This window comes from Ovis canadensis, chromosome 12 (genome assembly GCF_042477335.2).
Source record: "Ovis canadensis isolate MfBH-ARS-UI-01 breed Bighorn chromosome 12, ARS-UI_OviCan_v2, whole genome shotgun sequence".
NCBI lineage: Eukaryota > Metazoa > Chordata > Mammalia > Artiodactyla > Bovidae > Ovis > Ovis canadensis.
In genome coordinates this window covers 91,541,680-91,559,442 of record NC_091256.1, presented here as the reverse complement: position 1 = coordinate 91,559,442, position 17,763 = coordinate 91,541,680, and the positions used below count along the sequence as shown (strand labels likewise).

The following is a 17,763-nucleotide window of genomic DNA, read 5'->3' as shown; positions in this document are numbered from 1 at the left end:
CGGTGGATCTGTTACCACCCGTGGCAGAACCCTCAGCTCAGCAGACCTGCCCCCGGCCAGCAGCCAGTGCTCCCCGCCCTGCGGCCACAGTCACGGCCCACATGTCTCTGAGCAGAGCCCGCAAGCTGAAAGCTTTCTAGATGATTTGCCAAACGAGGGCCTGGCCCAGGGACACAGGCAGCCGGTGGCGGGCAGGCAGCAGACCCCAGCACCTCCCCTCTTCAGGCCCCCTGCTCGCGGCCTGTCCACCAAGTGCCCCGCCCTGGAACCACAGGGTGCCCGGTGGACTCAGGCTTCGTGGGGAACCGTGCCGGTCTGATCTGAGCTGCACTTTCTGCAGGCTGTCCCTGTGAGACGCTTCTGCGGGGCAGCAGGACAGGCTGTCCTCAGCTCGCTGAGCTTGGGTTTATGCCCTCCTGAGGCTCCAGACCCAGGAAGGAGCGTGGGAAGGCCCATACCTGACCAGAGGCAGGTGCTGCTGCCCTGCGCTCCTGGAGGAGGGGGTCGTGCTGGCCCTGGCCGCCTCCCTGTCCCTGGCCCCGGCTGCTTGTCCAGGTCCACCGTCCCCCAAGGTTCCCATCAAAACGCTCCTTTCTTTAGTCTGGATGCTTGGAACTCAGTCTGATTAAACTGTGGGACAAGGGGGTTCCCTGGTGGCCTAGTGATTGGGATCGGCGCTTTCACCGTGGAGGCCCGGGCTCCCTCCCACATGCTCTGTGGCATGGTGTGGACAGAAAACACACCGACGGAGAAAGCCGTGAGGCAAGACGCCTGCAGACGCCAGAGCTCTGTTACCGCATCTCGAGTGTTTGGGGTGCAGGCCTGACCGCCATCGGATGCCCTCTTGTTAACCGCACTTGGTCTTGAGGGGGTCCCAGGCGTTTCTAAACACATGTCTTTATGCTGAACTGACAACCTTGTGATTCTGTTGCAAGGTTGCTCCGCTCGCACCTCCATCGCACCCCGCCCCTGACTCTACTTGCTGGCTTCAGGAGCTCCTGGGAGTAGCTTTTCTCTGGCTCTTGCCTGGCTGCCTTCGCCTCCTGAAGAGCCCTGGGGCTCCTCCTGGTCACATCTACCCCATCCCTTTTGGAGAACTGCCGACCCCTGCAGCGGTCTCACACACCTCCCCGCCCCGCCCTTGCCCTGCCCTCCCCAGGGTGGCAGAGGCTCAGGTTTGCTGAGGAAGCTCCGAAGGCAGCTGCTTTGTCACTCAATTCAGAGGCTCCTTCCCGGGTGGAAGGCACTCTGCGATTATGCATGGTTGCCCATTAACAGAAACCTTTCAGCTCCTGCAGCTGTCATCCTAGCTCCATCCTTTTCTCCCTTGGGAGAAAACCAGGCTGTTTTTAGGAAGGTCTTCTTTGCTGGTATGTACAGGATTGTACAAATTACCGCACAGATTAACCAATGGCCCTTACACTCTTTCACCGGCAGTATATAACCAGACGTATTTCACTGACTGACACCGGCAGCTGCTACAGGACAGCGTCATAGATTGCTTAAAAAAAAAACAAAGAAAAACAAAAAAACAAGGACCTTGGGTGGAGGGTGGAGCAGGAGTGTCTTCCCTGAAACCACGTCACCGGTCCGCCTGACCGGCATCCCCCCAGCTCCAGGTGAGGGAGGGGAGAGCGTCGTGTCCGCAGCTGGGATGGGGGGGTTGGTGAGAGCTGAGACCACAGTGGCCCAAGATGAGAGGAATGCTCGTGACTGCTGCTGAGTCCTTCCCCTGGGCCGGGACTCGATGGACGTTGTCTAAGGTACCATCTCAATAACCCTAAGAAGTAGATGTTTGGTTGCTGCTGACTCTTCTACCCCAGGGACTGCAGCACGCCAGGCCTCCCTGTCCGTCACCAACTCCCAGAGCTTGCTCACACGCATGTCCATGGAGTTGGTGATGCCATCCAACCATCCATCCTCTGCCGTCCCCTTCTCCTCCTGCCTTTAATCTTTCCCAGCATCAGGGTCTTTTCTAATGAGTTGGCTCTTCACATCAGGTGGCCAGAATATTGGGTCTTCTGCTTCAGCATCAGTCCTTCCAATGAACATTCAGGGCTGATCTCCTTTAGGATGGACTCGTTGGATCTGCTTGCAGTCGAAGGGACTCTCGAGAGTCTTCTCCAACACCACAGTTCAAAAGCATCAGTTCTTCAGTGCTTAGCTTTCTTTATAGTCCAACTCTCACATCCATACATGACTACTGGAAAAACCATAGCTTTAACTATATGGACCTTTGCCAGCAAAGTAATATCTCTGCTTTTTAATACGCTGTCTAGGTTGGTCATAGCTTTTCTTCCAAGGAGCAGCGTCTTAATTTCATGGCTGTTGTCACCATCTGCAGTGATCTTGGAGCCCTGAAAAATAAAGTCTGACACTGTTTCCACTGTTTCCCCATCTATTTCCCATGAAGTGATGGGACCAGATGCCATGATCTTTGTTTTCTGAATGTTGAGCTTTAAGCCAACTTTTTCACTCTCCTCTTTCACTTTCATCAAGAGGCTTTTTAGCTCCTTTTCACTTTCTGCCATAAGGGTGGTGTCATCTGCATATCTGAGGTGATTGATATTTCTCCCGGCAATCTTGATTCCAGCTTGTGCTTCTTCCAGCCCAGCGTTTCACATGGTGTCCTCTGCATAGAAGTTAAATAAGCAGGGTGACGGTACACAGCCTTGGCGCACTCCTTTCCCGATTCTGTAACAGTCTGTCGGTCCAGGTCAGATTCTAACTGCTGCTTCTTGATTTGCGTGCACGTTTCTCAGGAAGCAGGAAAGGTGGTCGGGTGTTTCCATCTCTTTAAGAATTTTCCAGTTTCTTGTGATCCACGCAAAGGTTTTAGCATAGTCAATGAAGCGGAACTCTCTTGCTTTTTCTATGATCCAGTGGACGTTGGCAGTTTGATCTCTGGTTCCTCTGCCTTTTCTAAATCCAGCTTGAGCATCTAGATGTTTAATTACTTCCATTTTCAGGTGAAATAAAAATGAGATCTCTGAACATTAAGACTCTTGGCTTACATACCTCAGTAGAGGCAGTGGTTCTAAAGCTACCATCTACCTCCCCTGGATATGGGTTCAGAATAGACTGGGCCTTAAAACTAATGTGATCCCCACTGTCTCCTGAAACTAACTTAGTTTGTAGAGGCTGCCAAGGAGAAGGAGGGGAAACCAGAGGTTTCCTGGAAACCAGAGGCTGCCTGGGGTGGGAGAAGGTGGGAGCCAGGGCAATGTGCCACGCCCTCCGCCGCCGCCATCCTAAGCGCCCCTTGTTTGCCCGCATGGTTAGGAGAATGACCACCTGGCCATTTTGTATCTAATCACCACAGAACAGGATGATGACAGGGCGGGCCATCACACATGTCAGATTAACTTGGTTGTGTTATTCAGACACTAAATTCTTTTCTGTGTGCTCAGCGTCTGTGGACTCTTAATTTAAAGAGAGAGAGAAGGCAGAGGTGCCAGACCAGAGCCGCTCATCCTCACGGGTGCAGACCTGGGGGCAGCGGGCATGGGGTGGCCCTGGGGGAGGGCCCGGCAGGCTCACGGGCAGGTGTGGGAGTCCCCCAGCGTGAGGGCAGGTCACTCAGCTCCTGGGCTCCCTGACCCCACAGCACCCAGGAGAAGGGATGTCCCAGGACGAGCAGGGTGTCCTGAAGAGCATGCTGAGGGAGGGTGGAGAAAGGCCGTGAGGCGTGATGACACCTCCCTCATAAAGGGCTTCCACGTGAAATACGGGCCCCTTCTAAGCAGGCCAGAGCTGACATGGAGCCATCCTGCCCACCCTTTAGAGCCGGAGATCCCTTTCTGCAGGCCTTTCACTGGGGGAAGAGGCTCAGATATCACGCAATTATCCCTGACACCCACCCCAGAGAAAGTCATTATTCAGGGGATTCTGAAAGCCAACATAATTAGTCCAATTAATCTCTAGCGATGAATTATTCCGTCCGATAATCGTCTTCGGAAGCAAAGGATTCATTAGGGTCTCTGGCTGACAGCGGGGAGTCGAATGTCTTTTTATCCCCCTCCCTGTCCCCGACTCGATAGAATGGGTCTTCTCGCTTTGATAAATTCCATCTCCATTAAGGAGGGGCTGGTCGGGAGCAGCGGGGCTGGTCGGGAGCCGCAGGGCTGGACTTGGGCTCCGAGGCATGCAGCCCGCTCCCCAACCTTGTGGTTAAGGCCTGCGTGCATCTAGTGGGAGCGTGGGGGCAACTGAGTGCGAGCTGGGTGACCAGCCAGCGTGGTAACCAGGGGTCTTCATGGACTTCCTGCTACTACTGAGTTGCTAAGTCGTGTCTGACTCTGCACCGCCATAGACTGTAGCTCGCCAAGCTCCTTTATCCATGGGATTTCCCAGGTGAGAATCCTGGAGTGGGTTGCCACTTCCTTCTCCAGGGGATCTTCCCAACCCAGGGATCGAACGCACATCTGCTTGGCAGGTGAATTCTTTACCACTGAAAGCAGTTAATCTCAGCGCACCTGCTGACTAGGGATTCTCCAGGAGTTCTAAGGCCAAGGTCCACGTTTTTGTTGGAACTTACTTTGCATAATTTAGCAGTTGTGGCTCCGAGTGGAGGCAGATGGTGGAACCCAGGGAGGCGTGGCCCCGAGTTGTTGGGATGGGCTGCCTGGGGGAGACGGCGCCCGGGGAGCTCAAGCAGCCTCTGAAAAGCTGCCAGACCCGGCATTGGGCCGACTGGTCAGGACCCTTGCTGGTCGGGATCCCTGGGGTCCCAGCTCCATGAGTCTGGGATCGAGAATTTTATTGTAGCTTTTTTCACTGCATGTTAAAGAGCCGTCAGTCCAGTAAAGTATACAGGTCTGCCTCCCCAGGAAAACTATGAGGCCGACGGGTAACAGGGGTTTGTGATGGCCTGAAAAACGCAGGGAGACCTTTAGAGTGAGTTCCTGAGCCCCATGGAAAGCGTTTCTGGTGTCAGGGGAGCCGCTTTCCTCTGATTTGTGTCTGGGCCAGGGGAATGGAGGCTGAGGTATCAGGGAGGGAGAAAAGCGCATCCTTTGAGCGGCCTGAAGTGGTCCAGCGCAGACCCGCACAGAGCTGCAGGCACGGGCCGAGGGCGCTGCTGGCGGGGGCAGGGGGGTGGCGGTGCGGTGGTGAAAGTCTCCTTGAGGGAGAGCCAGAAGGTGGGCGGCGGTCCCTCAAGGCGGGACGGGTGGACGTCTGTGCTCCTTGGAGCAGGTGCCAGGCCCTTGGGGACGAGAGCTTGGCCTCTGCCCTGGAGGCAGACAGAGGGTGAGGAGGTGAGGGGTGGACAGAGGTGCAGTGTGCAGGCTGTGGGCAAGCCTGCCACGGGCTCCAGCAGGGACCCCAGGGCAAGACGAGTGCTGTCTCTCCAGGCTAGGAGGTCTGCGTTCAGGTAAACGTTCCTGGGCTGTTGGGGTGGAGGTGCGGTTGCACAGCGATGTCGTATGGGCAGTGGGGATGAGGCCAGCAGGTGCCGGGACTGGCTCCTGCAGAAGTCGGGTGTGCTGCTGGTCCAGAGTGATGCAGGCACCAGGTGTTCCATCGTTTGCGGAAGTGATCGCTGAGGTGGCCAGGAGGGCTTCCTGGAGGAGGTGTGGCTGGGCACTGAAGCACAGGGAGGAGTCACCCAGTGGGGAGGGCCCTTTAGAGAGCAGCAGGGGATGGAGCATGAGGGGCGGTGGCACAGGGGGAGTGGTGCACGGTCAGGCCATTCCTCCTGGAGGCCTTGAAAGTCACCCGGGAGACACTGAGCTCTCACCCTGAAGAAGCCCAGGGTGCTGCGGATGGCGTGGGCTCCCCGTCCTTGGCTGTGGGTGGGAGAAGGGCCTGTCTGAAGCCACCTGAGCCACTCCGCAGCCTCCGGCTCGGGCTTGGCCCTTCTGTGCTAAGCTCTTTCTGTGGAGGAGAGGAGACGCATAGACATCCATTCAGTTCAGTCCTCTTCACCCCGTCCCCAGGAGCCCAGCCTGCTGTTCCCATGGCGACTGTCAGCAGTGGGTGGGGGCAGGGAGGAGGGCAGAGCCCCGAGTGGCTACCCCGCCGCGAGAAGTGGGGGCAGATGGGAGCTGCTGACTGTGATGGAAGGTGGGGGCACCAGGCAGGAAACCTGAGGGCCTGGCCCCCTTTGTCCTTGAAGCAGACAGCGCGAGTGCTGACCCCGGGCCTGGTGCCGGCCGACTCCCGTCTCTCCTCCTGCACCCCCACCCCTCCTCCTGCCCCCCCCCGCCCCGCCGAGCGTCTGCAGTCTCAGGGCCGGGAGGGCAGGGCTCACGGCTGCGGGGACCTCCTGCTGCGAGGGGCTGGGGTCATTTGCAAGGAGACCGTGGCCTGGACTGCCAGCGAGCTGAGCTGGACTGTGGACAGGCCCCGGGATGGTGGCTTTGGTGGGCGGTCAGGACCACACTCCTGAGAACAGGGCTGTGTGCTGACGGATGCCGGAGCCCCTGGCGGCCAGGCAGGGGTTGTCCCCCGGGTCTAGTGTGCTGTTAAGTGCTTTTTCACTGAGGATCCCTGACGTGCCGGAGGCAGTCCCAGAGAGGCGCTGGGCTCTGTGGAGCAGGGTCCTCCCCTTCCCCCCAACGCACCCCCCCACCCCGAGCTTCAGGGCCCACCCCCCTGGTGTCGTGAATGGCACAGGGTGCGAGCTAAGTCACTTCAGCCATTCTGACTCTGCGAACCTTTAGACTGCAGCCGCCAGGCTCCTCTGTCCTGGGACTTCCCAGGCAAGAACACTGGAGTGGAGTGCCATGCCTTCTCCTCCAGGGTATCTTCCCCACCCAGGGATCCAGCCCGCATCTCCTGTCTCCTGCGTTGGCAGAGGGGTTCTTTAACCACTGGCGCCACCTCCTGACACACAGGAGGCACCTAATACCTGATACTTTGCCTCTTTGTTTCCAAGGTAGGGGGACAGGTGGGTTCAGTTTGGCCAAGGGCCTGCGTATTTCTCAGAGGCAGGTGGCCAGCCCCAGCTGCTGGTTTTCTGGTCCGCGGTCTCCTCTGGAGGATGCCTCGGGCCTCCGCCTGTCCCAGCCTCTCGGCTCCGCGTCCTGCTCCGGCCTGATGGGTCCAGGACGGCCCCTCGCACCAGCAAGGAGGATGAACCCAGGGAACACCGGCTTCTCCGTGTCCACTCGGGGCCACGTGGCGGCCCTGTCCTCTGCAGGCCCCTCTCTGCCCAGCCCCTGGCTCCCTGCCGCCCCCTGAGCCCTGTGTGTCCCTGGTCCCAGGAGGCCCTCGGCGCTCAGCGGCGACTTGCCGTTCGAACATCTCTGCCCTTGAGGAGGCTCCGGCAGGAGGACCTGCGGGTTCTTCCAGAACCCACACCCCATGGGGGACGCGGGTGTGCAGGAGAGGCTGGGCTCCCGGGAGGGTGAGCTCTCCAGGGGCTTTTCCTTGGGGATTTGGTTCCATTCAAATGACAGCCGGTCATCAGCTGCCAGGCTCGGGTGGGGTGGGGGAGGGGGCATGGGGGCGGAGGGTGGGGGCGAGGGGTCGGGAGAGGGAGGGTGGGCAAAGACCAGAGAAGGCCCGGCGCACCCGCTCCCTCTCCCCGCTCCTCCCCGGTCAAGCGCTAAGTGGGTCCCAGGCTCCTGCACCGCATCCCTGGCCTCACCCCTGCCCCGCATGGGACCAGGCCGGAGCTGAGGCTGGTCCCCTGGAGAAGGGGTCCTGGCACACGGGTGCCGCTGCCCACCCCTGCCTGGCCCTCTCTCCCCTGCCCACCCCTGCCTGGCCCTCTCTCCCTGCCCACTCCTGCCTGACCCTCTCTCCCTGCCCACCCCTGCCTGGCCCTCTCTCCCTTGCCCAGACGTGGGGACCGGCCGACCATGCCCCAGCAGAGGCTGCCCTGGAGGCTGCCCCGTCCCAGCGTGTGGGCCCCAGCCCCCAGGGGCAAGGCTGGGGGTGGCGGCAGGGAGGACGGCCCGCCTGGTCTTGGCACGTGGGCTGTGCAGCCTGGCGGGCAGCGCTCTAGGAAGGTTCCTCCCAGGCCAGGGCACCCGCAGGCTCCAGAAATGGGACAAAGGCCGGCGGGGCAGCGCTCCCTCAAGGAAGTGCCAGGCAGGCCCGCGCCTGCCAGCAGTCCCGGAGGTGGGGACGCCGGCTGGCCCGCCGCCCAGTCCCGCGGCCTCCTGGCAACCCTGTCCCCATTCATCCCGTGGGCAGAGCAGGACAGGCCTCCTCCTGTGGCCTGGAAGGCCGTGCTGGACGCCAGCCTGTCCATCAGGAAGGGCCTCCAGGCGCCTGGTTCTGCTCTCCTCCTTGCCAGTTGTAATTTATTCTGAAAAATGGTGGACATCAGTCACACTTGGACTCAAGATTCCAGTATAGCACGTGCACCGGCGGTGTGGCCTTCGGGAGCGGAGTGGCCTCTCTGAGCCCGGCTTGTCGAGTCACGATGGCTACACTGGGTGTTAAGTAGGCACCTGCTCGTCTCCCTTCCTGCCTTGGAGGACACTGCCTGCCCCGCAGCGGCCCCAGCCAGCCTCGCAGGTTTATGCTGGATTGCTCTGCCCCCCCCCCCACCAGTGGGAAGGGCTTCCCGGGTGGCACTAGCGGTAAAGAGCCTGCCTGCCAGCGGGTTTGCTCCCGGAGTCGGGAAGATCCCCTGGAGGAGGGCATGCAACCCCTCCAGCATTCTTGCCTGGAGCATCCCATGGACAGAGGAGCCTGGGGGCGGGCACAGTCCACGGGGTCGCAGAGTCAGGCACCACTGAAGCGACTCAGCAGACAGGCAGACCCCTCGCTGGAAGCCTTCCTGAGACTCAGCTCGCTGCCTCGCTGCTCCTGGGCCCAGCCCGGGTGAGTGGAGAGAGTCTTGGCCTTTGTTAGCCGGGTTCATTCGGTGGGTGTTGGGGCTGCCCTGGAGGTGTTGCTGGCAGATGGGCTGAGCCTGAGGGCCCCCGAGGTCGGGGGGAGCAGAGGTTGAGGGGATCAGTGACACAGAAGGCTTTTTCAGAAATGGAGCCCCCAGGGGCGGCCGGGCGAGGCGGGCGGCAGCTCTGCTGTGGGGCAGATGGGTTCCTGGACGAGAGGCGGGGGCCTCCTGGGAGAGGGCTCCCCCTCGGGGCGGCCCCGCGTGGCCAGGCTCTGCCCCCAGCTGTCCCCCGAGCCCTCCGTGGGGCCTGGCTGCCTCCACTGTGGGCCCCCTGGCTCTGTCGTCTTGCCCAGGTCTCTGCCACTCCGTTGGGCCTCAGTCTCTCCCCTCAAATGGCCTCAAAGGCTCCCGCCAGCCCTTTGACACCCACCCTCCTCCAGGCTGGTGGCGGGGGCGTCCAGGCTGGCACACGGCCTGCTGACCTCGTACCCACAGCCCAGTCTCCATGTCCCAGGGCCGACGTCTCATCTTACAAGTGAGAGGGTGAGGGTCGCAGATCGCGTTCCTGCGGACAGTCCCGAGGCCATGCTGGCTGCAGGCCCTGTGCAGAGGGTAGAGGGGCAAGGTGCGGCCCCTCCCCAGGAGCCAGGGAGGGCGGGTCTGCAGAGGAGGCTGACGGGGGGAATCTGCAGCCAGGGGTGTTAACTCCAGGAGTGCCCACCCCCAGCAAGGCCGCCCCTTCAGAGACAGTGTGTCTTGTCACTTGGCCCCGGGAGGCCCGGGAAAGGCAATGACGCGGGGGACCTGGGCAGACGGGGCGTGAGAGTGGGCGCTGGTGCAGACCACGCTGGGGGGCTCGGCGGCGCCGTCGGGGGGCTCTGGTGACCCAGCTGTCCTCTCTCTGCTGTGCTGTCGCCAGCCAGCGTGGGGCTGATGCAACTGTGCTTAAACGTAGTAAGTTTCACCGTGGAAGATGCTCAACTGCGTAAATCATTAGGTGCATGGAAGCCACGTCTCTGGTGAGACACCCGCTAGGGTGGCTGCGAGCAAAAGGACAGACAGTGGCAAGCGCTGGCAGGAGCGTGGCGAGGTCGGCACCCTCACGCTCCGCTGGTGGAGACGAGTCGGTGCGGCCGCTCCAGGAAGCAGCCTGGAAGTTGCTCCGACTCAGCACAGACACTGTACGGCCCCGCGTTGTGTTCCAAGCATTTATCCAAGAGAACGGAAAACATGTGTCCATGAAGTTTGGGTGCGAATGGTCGTAGCAGCTTTAGTCATAAAACAGGCAGAAAATGGAAGTGACCCAAATGACCGTCGAATGATGAGCAGAAACACAGAATACAGCATGCGCGCGCAGTGGGACGCCGTGTGTACAGTGTGCGTGAACAGCTTCAGCCATGGAAAGGCGTGAAGTACAGACACATGATATGTGAATGAGCCTTGAAGGTGAGGAGCCAGTTACGAAAGGCAGCGTGTTTGAGATTCCTTTCTGTGGGGCACCCAGCACAGGCAGATCCTCAGACACAGAAAGGAGCCCTGGGCTGCCAGGGGCTGGGGTGAGGGGTGATGCAGACATTCTGGGATCAGACAGTGGCAGTGGTTGTACAGCTTTGCTGCGCAGTCCAGACTCTCTGTGACCCCGCGGGGTTCAGCACGCCGGGCTCCTCTGCCAGTCACTGTTTGCCGGAATTTACTCAGACTCGTGTCCATCGAGTTGGTGATGCCATCCAGCGTCACTTTCCAACTTTACAAATGTACTAAAAACCGCTGAATTGTGCACTTTAGAAGGATGACTGTCACGCTCCGTGTGTCAGCTCTCTGTAGACACACTGTAGACACTCGTGCACTTGTGGGTCGCGGCCGCGATAATACTAGATGGTGATATCCCCAGAGTCAGACCATCTGGTCGGGGTCTTGGCTTTATTGCCTTCAGCAGCTTACTCACCCTCTCCGGGCTTCAGGTTTCTCAACTGTAAAATGGGAATGATAGTCAGACCACCTCAAAGGGTTGTCCTGACAGTTACACGGGCTACAATCTGAAAGTCCAGAGAAGTGTGCCTGGCAGGTGGCAGAGGACTTGGCCGAGTCAGCTGATACCAGCGTTACTAGCGTCACAACCAGAATCCCCCAGGGCCCCTTCCGATTGTCCCCACACCTGGGCCCAGCCCCAGCCCGCCCCCACCCTCTTCCTCCCCCTCCCCCTCTGCCTGCAGATGGTCCTCACTAATGTGAGAACGGTTGCCATAACAACCGCTCTGCCCCCAGCAGCAGCGACTCCATTGGAGCCGGTGTCACGTGACAGCTCTGGGCAGCATCACCATAACACTGCCAGTGAGCCAGGAGGTTTATGGGGCAGGAGAGCCAGGCTCCTCAGGGGACGGGCCGACCCCCACGCAGCAGGCGGCCACCATCTGCAGGCGGCCACCCCTCAAGGCCCAGGAGGGTGGGGTGGACAGGAGACATCGGGAACTGGCTCTCTGACCCTGTAGCCCTGTAACCATCAGAGGAAGATGGAGCAGATGAGAGGGAGCCGGAGGCGGGCGCCCCCGCGTCCCACAGCCCTCTGCGTAGCTGCCCTGGACCAGCAGGTCTTTCCCGAGGCAGACCACGCCGGACGTCAGGGAGTAGCTGCGCTGGGCTGGCTGGCGGGCCTGAGGGCTGCCTGCTGCAGAGAGAGGCCGCCAGTGCCCCCCGAAAGGGCCGGGCCGGGCACGGAGCAGGGGCTGGAGCGATGGCCCTGCTCCCTCTCGCCCAGGCACGCGTCTGCCCAGGAGCCCTGCAGAGCAGAGGGGCGGCCAGGGCAGGGCTGTGAAGCCTGACCCACTCTGCAGAGGCGGCACTCCGCGCAGCTGCTGGGGCAGAGAGCAGCGGGTCTCCACGCTCTGGCCCCACATCCGAGCTCGCCGCCTGGAGCCCACGGGTACCCGGAGGCCAGGCACTGCCCCTCTGTTCTAGCCGGCGGCTCCCACTGGAGGAGCCAAGCCCCTGGCTGGGGAGGATGGCAGCCCTGGCATGCCCGGCGCCCAAGGGGGCTGTGCTAACGCGGGAGCCGCCTGCCCGCAGCACTGCGGCAGCGCCCGGCAGCGCCCCCTGGTGGCCTGTCGGGGACAGGCACCCTCCTCCGCCCCAGGATCAGCACACGAGTGGGCGTTCCCAGAGAGGGCACGGTGCTGTTTGTGCCCAGGGAGCACACTTGGGCTGAGGGCCCTGGACACACTGCCCCAAGGCCTGGCCTCTGGAAGTCAGAGCCTGGTGTCAATGGGCAGACTGTTCTGGAGGCTGCAGCAAGGTGTCTGGGCTCTCAGTCGGGACCCCTGGTCCACGTTGCCCACAATGGGGCTTGGACGGTGCAGGTTCCTGGGCCCCAGCTCCAGCCCAGGCATCTCTAGGGGTGATACCCTGGCACCTGCACTTTTAGCCCTCTCCAGGAGGAGAAGAGACGTTTACTCAGGCTTCACCAGCTGCAGAGCTCCACAGACAGACGGTCAGAGTCGGCTAGAGCTTTGAGTGTCCCCAGCCCCAGCTCCCTTATTCTATCCGTAAGGCAACTGAAGCCCAGAAAGGGGGAGTAATTTACCCGAGGCCCCACAGCCAACTGGCCCGCACCCTGCAGAAACCACATGCCCAGCCCCCTAGGCCGCCTCTGTCCTTCGCCCCCAGCCTCACGGCTCCTCTTGGCCGAGTGCCCCCCAGAGACATGTCACTGAGGGTCCCTGAGCCAAGTGTTCTCATTCAATCAAAATCGAAACTGCTGGTGGCCTGCAGACACCCCTGCCTCGCCATTCCGGGTCAGAGGAGTCCTTCCTGCCCCCTCTCTGGCCCCTGCTGGCTCCTTGCCTTGCCTCACACAGCCTCGTGGCCAGCACCCTGCTTTGTCGTCCTGGCTCTGCCTGGGTGCTCTGCCCACTCAGCAGCAGTGGGAGGATCACTTGCTGGTTGAGAAGGTTCAGGCTTCTCCCGGGCAAAGGTGGGGACCTGGGAGCCTCCACGGCAGGAAGCACGGGCGGCCGCGCTGCAGGGCTCCGCACCAGCTGCCTCCAACAGTGCTGTGACTTAAGGCCGGGGATGACTGAACTAGCAACAGAATAAACTGTCCCACACTGCATGCTGGTAGAGGGGGAGGCTCTGGCACAGAGGCCCACCCCAGGCTCTTGCTGGGGCCTCTGGGCTCGGGGAGGGGGTGGGGGTGGAGTTGCAGGACGGCGAGGCGGTCTGTGTGTAGGATGCTCTGTCCTCTGTCGGTTTCAGCCCCGCACCAAGCCTCACACGGGACAGAGCCTTCAGAGGCCACGGCCCCTGGGAGTCCATCGAGGGCAGGGTCACTGGCTGCCAGTGTCCACAGAGCCCACCCGTATGACCTCCGAGCAGTGAGGCTATGTGAGGTGGGCTTGTAGTGCCTGCCCCGGCCAGACCTTGAAGGTCATGTCCTTGAGCAGAAGAGACGGACGGAAATGAGTCAGACTCCCAAAGACGTGGGACTCGGTATCCACAGAGTGGTCATCTATAGACACTGGGGGTCGTGTGGTGGCACAGATGCCCAAGGACCTTCTGGTTAGGGGTCATGTTGTCAGAGAGATGTGTGTTTGTAACTGGCTCTTAGTCAAAGCTATGGTTTTTCCAGTAGTCATGTATAAATCTGAGAGTTGGACTATAAAGAAAGCTGAGTGCCAAAGAATTGATGCTTTTGAACTGTGATGTTGGAGAAGACTTTTGAGAGTCCCTTGGGCAGCAAGGAGATCCAACCAGTCCATCCTAAAGGAAATCAGTCCTGGATATTCATTGGAAGGACTGATGCTGAAGCTGAAACTCCAATACTTTGGCCACGTGATGTGAAGAGCTGACTCATTTGAAAAGACCCTGATGCTGGGAAAGATTGAAGGTGGGAGGAGAAGGTGACGACAGAGGATGAGATGGTTGGATGGCATCACCAACTCGATGGACATGAGTTTGAGTGAACTCCGGGAGTTGGTGATGGACAGGGAGGCCTGGCATGCTGCAGTCCATGGGGTCGAAAAGAGTCGAACGTAACTGTGCAACTGAACTGTAACTTATACTGATATTTCACCTGTGTGTATTAGGAGCCTAAACTGTGACAAATTTTAAAAATTTAGAGAAGACTTAGGTGCTATCCTTGGGACGATAGGGTCAGGAGAGATTTCTTTTTTCCTTTTGGAAGTTGCTGAGAGAGGGTGTGTGTGAGAGAGAGAGGTGCCCCTCTCAGGTCCTCTAGCCTGGGTTTCTAGGTGGATGTATCTTGTGCTGTCTCAAACAGGTCCTTTAGACAGTGGTCACCCCCACTGGTGACATCTGAGTGCCTCTCCACCCCAGGGCAACACGGGGCAGCCAGGCCAAGGCCTCCAGTGCCGGGGCCTCGGGCCCACCCCTCCCCACCTGGTGGTGCTCACAAGCCTACCCCTCTCCGGCTGGAGTCATGTGCTGTTTCTTTTGAGTTCGAAATGCTAGGGATTGAAAATCTTCCTCTTGAGGCACTTCCATTCCTCTTGTTGGTTCCTGCCTGGTCCATCCACTCAGGAGGCGGGAGCCAGTCTAGAGGCTGGGCCACACCCCAGGCTGAACTGAATGTGCCGCAGGGAAGTCTCAAGTGTTCACCTGGCAGCCTCTGAAGTTCCCGTCATTGTCAGCCAGTAATCCAAGCTGTGCAGAGCTTGGGGAAATGTGCCTGCTGGGTGAGGGGCCCTGATCCCCCTCCTTCCTGCATGCCCCTAAATCTCTTGGGGTCCTTGTCCTCTCACCTACTACATCAGGTTTCAGACCCAAGGCGAAGAGCTGGACAAGGCAGGTAGCTTGTCCAGGCAGGTACCTGCAGGTGGCAGGTAGCGGACCCTACCCCACTCCTGTGGAGAACCTACTGTGTGCGTAGCACCCACGTCAGCTCTCTAATCCCCCCGACAGCCTGGGGAGTGGGTACCACTACCTCCGCTCTTCGTAGAGCACCCAGCTCAGCGGGGTGGTGAAATGCCTCACTCCAGGTCAGAAGGAACGGGGTGGGGGTCGCAGCCAGCACCTGTCCTTGGCCGTGCGGACTGGACCTGTGGTACCACTCGGCAGCCCTTCCTTCGGGACTCAGGAGACTCATGGTCTTGCGGTCCGGGGAAGCCTGCTGCCCGGGTCGGGCTTCAGGCAGAAAGCACCCTGCTTGCCACCATCTTCCCAGGGCGCTGCCCCGCCTCCAGCCCCAGGGACCGCTGTGCTCTACTTCCAGCTTCCCCCTCTGCACTTGAGGCGGGAGGCGCACCCACACGACTCTCCTCGCGCACGTCTGTGGGCTGGCAGAGTGGGGCGCCTGGGATCCAGACGTGATGGCCGCCACGGGCTGCCGGCCAGACCGCGGAGGGGTGCGTCTGAGGCGTGTGTGCGTGTAGGAGGCGCTCCGTGGTCATGGAAAGAACAGCCCTGCAGTCTCACGTGGGGGAAGTGCCTGGTTTTGAGCCCACCTCGATGGGATGCTGTGTGCATCTGGGTGGGTGTGCCTGCCCCTCCCCTAAGTGCGCACCGGGTGCCGAGTGGACTCCTCACAGAGACAGCAGTCTGTCTGTGGTTGCCTATGAGAAACTCCGCCCCGGTGCATGCTGGGAGGATGCTGTGGTCTCCTATGAGAAACTCCGCCCCGGTGCATGCTGGGAGGATGCCGTGGTCTCCTATGAGAAACTCCACCCCGGTGCTTGCTGGGAGGATGCTGTGATCTGATATGAGACACTCCACCCCGGTGCATGCTGGGAGGATGCTGTGGTTTCCTATGAGAAACTCCGCCCCGGTGCATGCTGGGAGGGTGCCGTGGTCTCCTATAAGAAACTCCACCCCGGTGCATGCTGGGAGGATGCTGTGGTTTCCTATGAGAAACTCCGCCCCGGTGCTTGCTGGGAGGATGCTATGATCTGTTATGAGAAACTCCGCCCCGGTGCTTGCTGGGAGGATGCTGTGATCTGATATGAGAAACTCCACCCCGGTGCATGCTGGGAGGATGCTGTGGTTTCCTATGAGAAACTCTGCCCCGGTGCTTGCTGGGAGGATGCTGTGGTCTCCTATGAGAAACTCCACCCCAGTGCATGCTGGGAGGATGCCGTGGTCTCCTATGAGAAACTCCACCCCGGTGCATGCTGGGAGGATGCTGTTTGTGGCGACTGTGTGTTACCGTGGTGATGGCTGGTTGGAGGGAGACTGTTGCCATCTTCTGAGCCTGGGAAGCACACACATCCAGACGCCAGCCGACAAAACCTATCATCGTTGTCAGAGTCGTGTGGGTCCCGGACTAACACCCCACCCCAGTGAGCCTCGCGAAGACGGTGGAAAAGGGGGGGGAGAGGGATGACGGCTGTTATCGGTTGGGGGCCAGAGAAGGGTAGGGGTGTGGGAGGAATCCTTTTACAGATGCAGCTTATCCGTAATTTAGAGCTAAGAATGTGAAGAGTACCGGCGCAGCCAGACCTCCCCTGAGCTGGGCCTTTGGGGAGCAGGGTGGTGTGCCTCACCGGGGCCACCAGGGGGCGCTGCTGGGGCGTGGAGGCATCGGTGGGGCGGCGCTTCGACTGCCCGCGCTCTGCTCAGCGCCAGCTCTGCCCCCGCCTGCCCCCCATGCCCACCTGCTCCTGGGGTGGCACCCTGGCGCCACATATCCCTCCTTATTACATTTCTGCACCTCCAGCCAGTCGCCCCACCCACCCCCAAGAGCCACGGACCCGGCTGGACTGCTCACGTCCAAGGACTTCTGTGGCTCTGATTTGGATACCTTGGGGTAGCTCTGCCCCACTCTGCTGGCACGTTATGAGGAGGATGCTGTGTGAGTTAAACATTTTTCCCTGTTTTTTTAACAAAAGACGTCTTCCTAACGGGACACACAGCAACCCATTGTTGTTTCTGTCTGCTTATTGTGGTCGAGTCTGTCCACTCTTGTGATGGCCCCTGAGTACCTGCTGTGTGCTGCCGCTGGTGGCACCAAGATGCTCTGTGAGGTGCAGGGCCCCGTCTCTGGGGCTCAGGGTCTCCTCCGTGAAATGGGGCAGCTGCACTGAGCTCCCCGACGTGCCGTGCGCCTCCACTCACTGAGGCCTGCAGGGGGTTGGCACACACGGTCTCCAGGTTGCCCTAGGTCCCCTCGTCTCTGGACCACTCACCCCTCAGGGCTGTGCGTGCCTTTTCCCTTGTCTCTGCCAAATCCATGGAAAGCATCTCGCTGGCCCAGAAACCCGTGTCTCAGCAGCATATTCTTGGTCCTCATATAGGCGTCTTAGGGCCAAGCTTTAAATATACGTGTACACCTCCTGACCCTGCCTGTTCTCCATGCCAAACTACCACAACAACCACAAAGCTGCACCAGGTGGCCCTTGCCAGGATAAGCAGTCACAGCCAGCAGAGGAGTGATGTGAGAAGGCCCGCCTCATCCCTGCGCGCTGCCAGCCTTCCTCCGCCCCGGAGGAGGGGAGGAGAGGAGAGGACTGGGCTGGCCTGGGTGTGGAGCTGCTTCTCAGGAAAGGTGCCCCTGAGGCTCTGGGAGGGCCGTGCACCTGGCTCCCTGCCTCCCTCCCCTGCCCCTGCCTCGCTGACAAGGCAGGCCAAGCAGCCGCCAGCCCAACTTAGTCTTGGGAAAAATGCCTCCTGAATTCAGAGATGTCCCCTGTGGCAGCTTTTAGAGCCGCGCACTCCTGCTGGGTCTGGGTGGGTGGGGGACTCATGGGCTCTAGGGTGAGACCCCGGGGGTCTGGTTGGGGCAGTTGCCTGGGGGTCAGAGCTGTTGAGTTTTCTCCGTTGCTTTGCCATCATCTCTGGGCCCCTGACTCTCCCAGGTCGCCTTTCAGGGGGCACTGAGGGATCTGCCTACATTCAGTGACTGGGCCAAGGTCCAGGACAAGCCGTGCGTCGGGCAGACTGTGTCTGCTTCACAGGGGCTTCCTGGATGGAGCGCGTGGTGAAGGGGACATTCTGGAGTGTCTTCACACTCGGTACCCTCA

At 60.3% G+C, this 17,763-nt stretch overlaps 1 protein-coding gene across 2 annotated transcripts in view; it reads left to right on the top strand.

Annotated features, from left to right (window-relative positions):
• The window catches only part of NAV1 (neuron navigator 1), a 195,302-nt gene that overhangs the window by 94,767 nt on the left and 82,772 nt on the right, over positions 1-17,763 (top strand). The window lies entirely within an intron of this gene.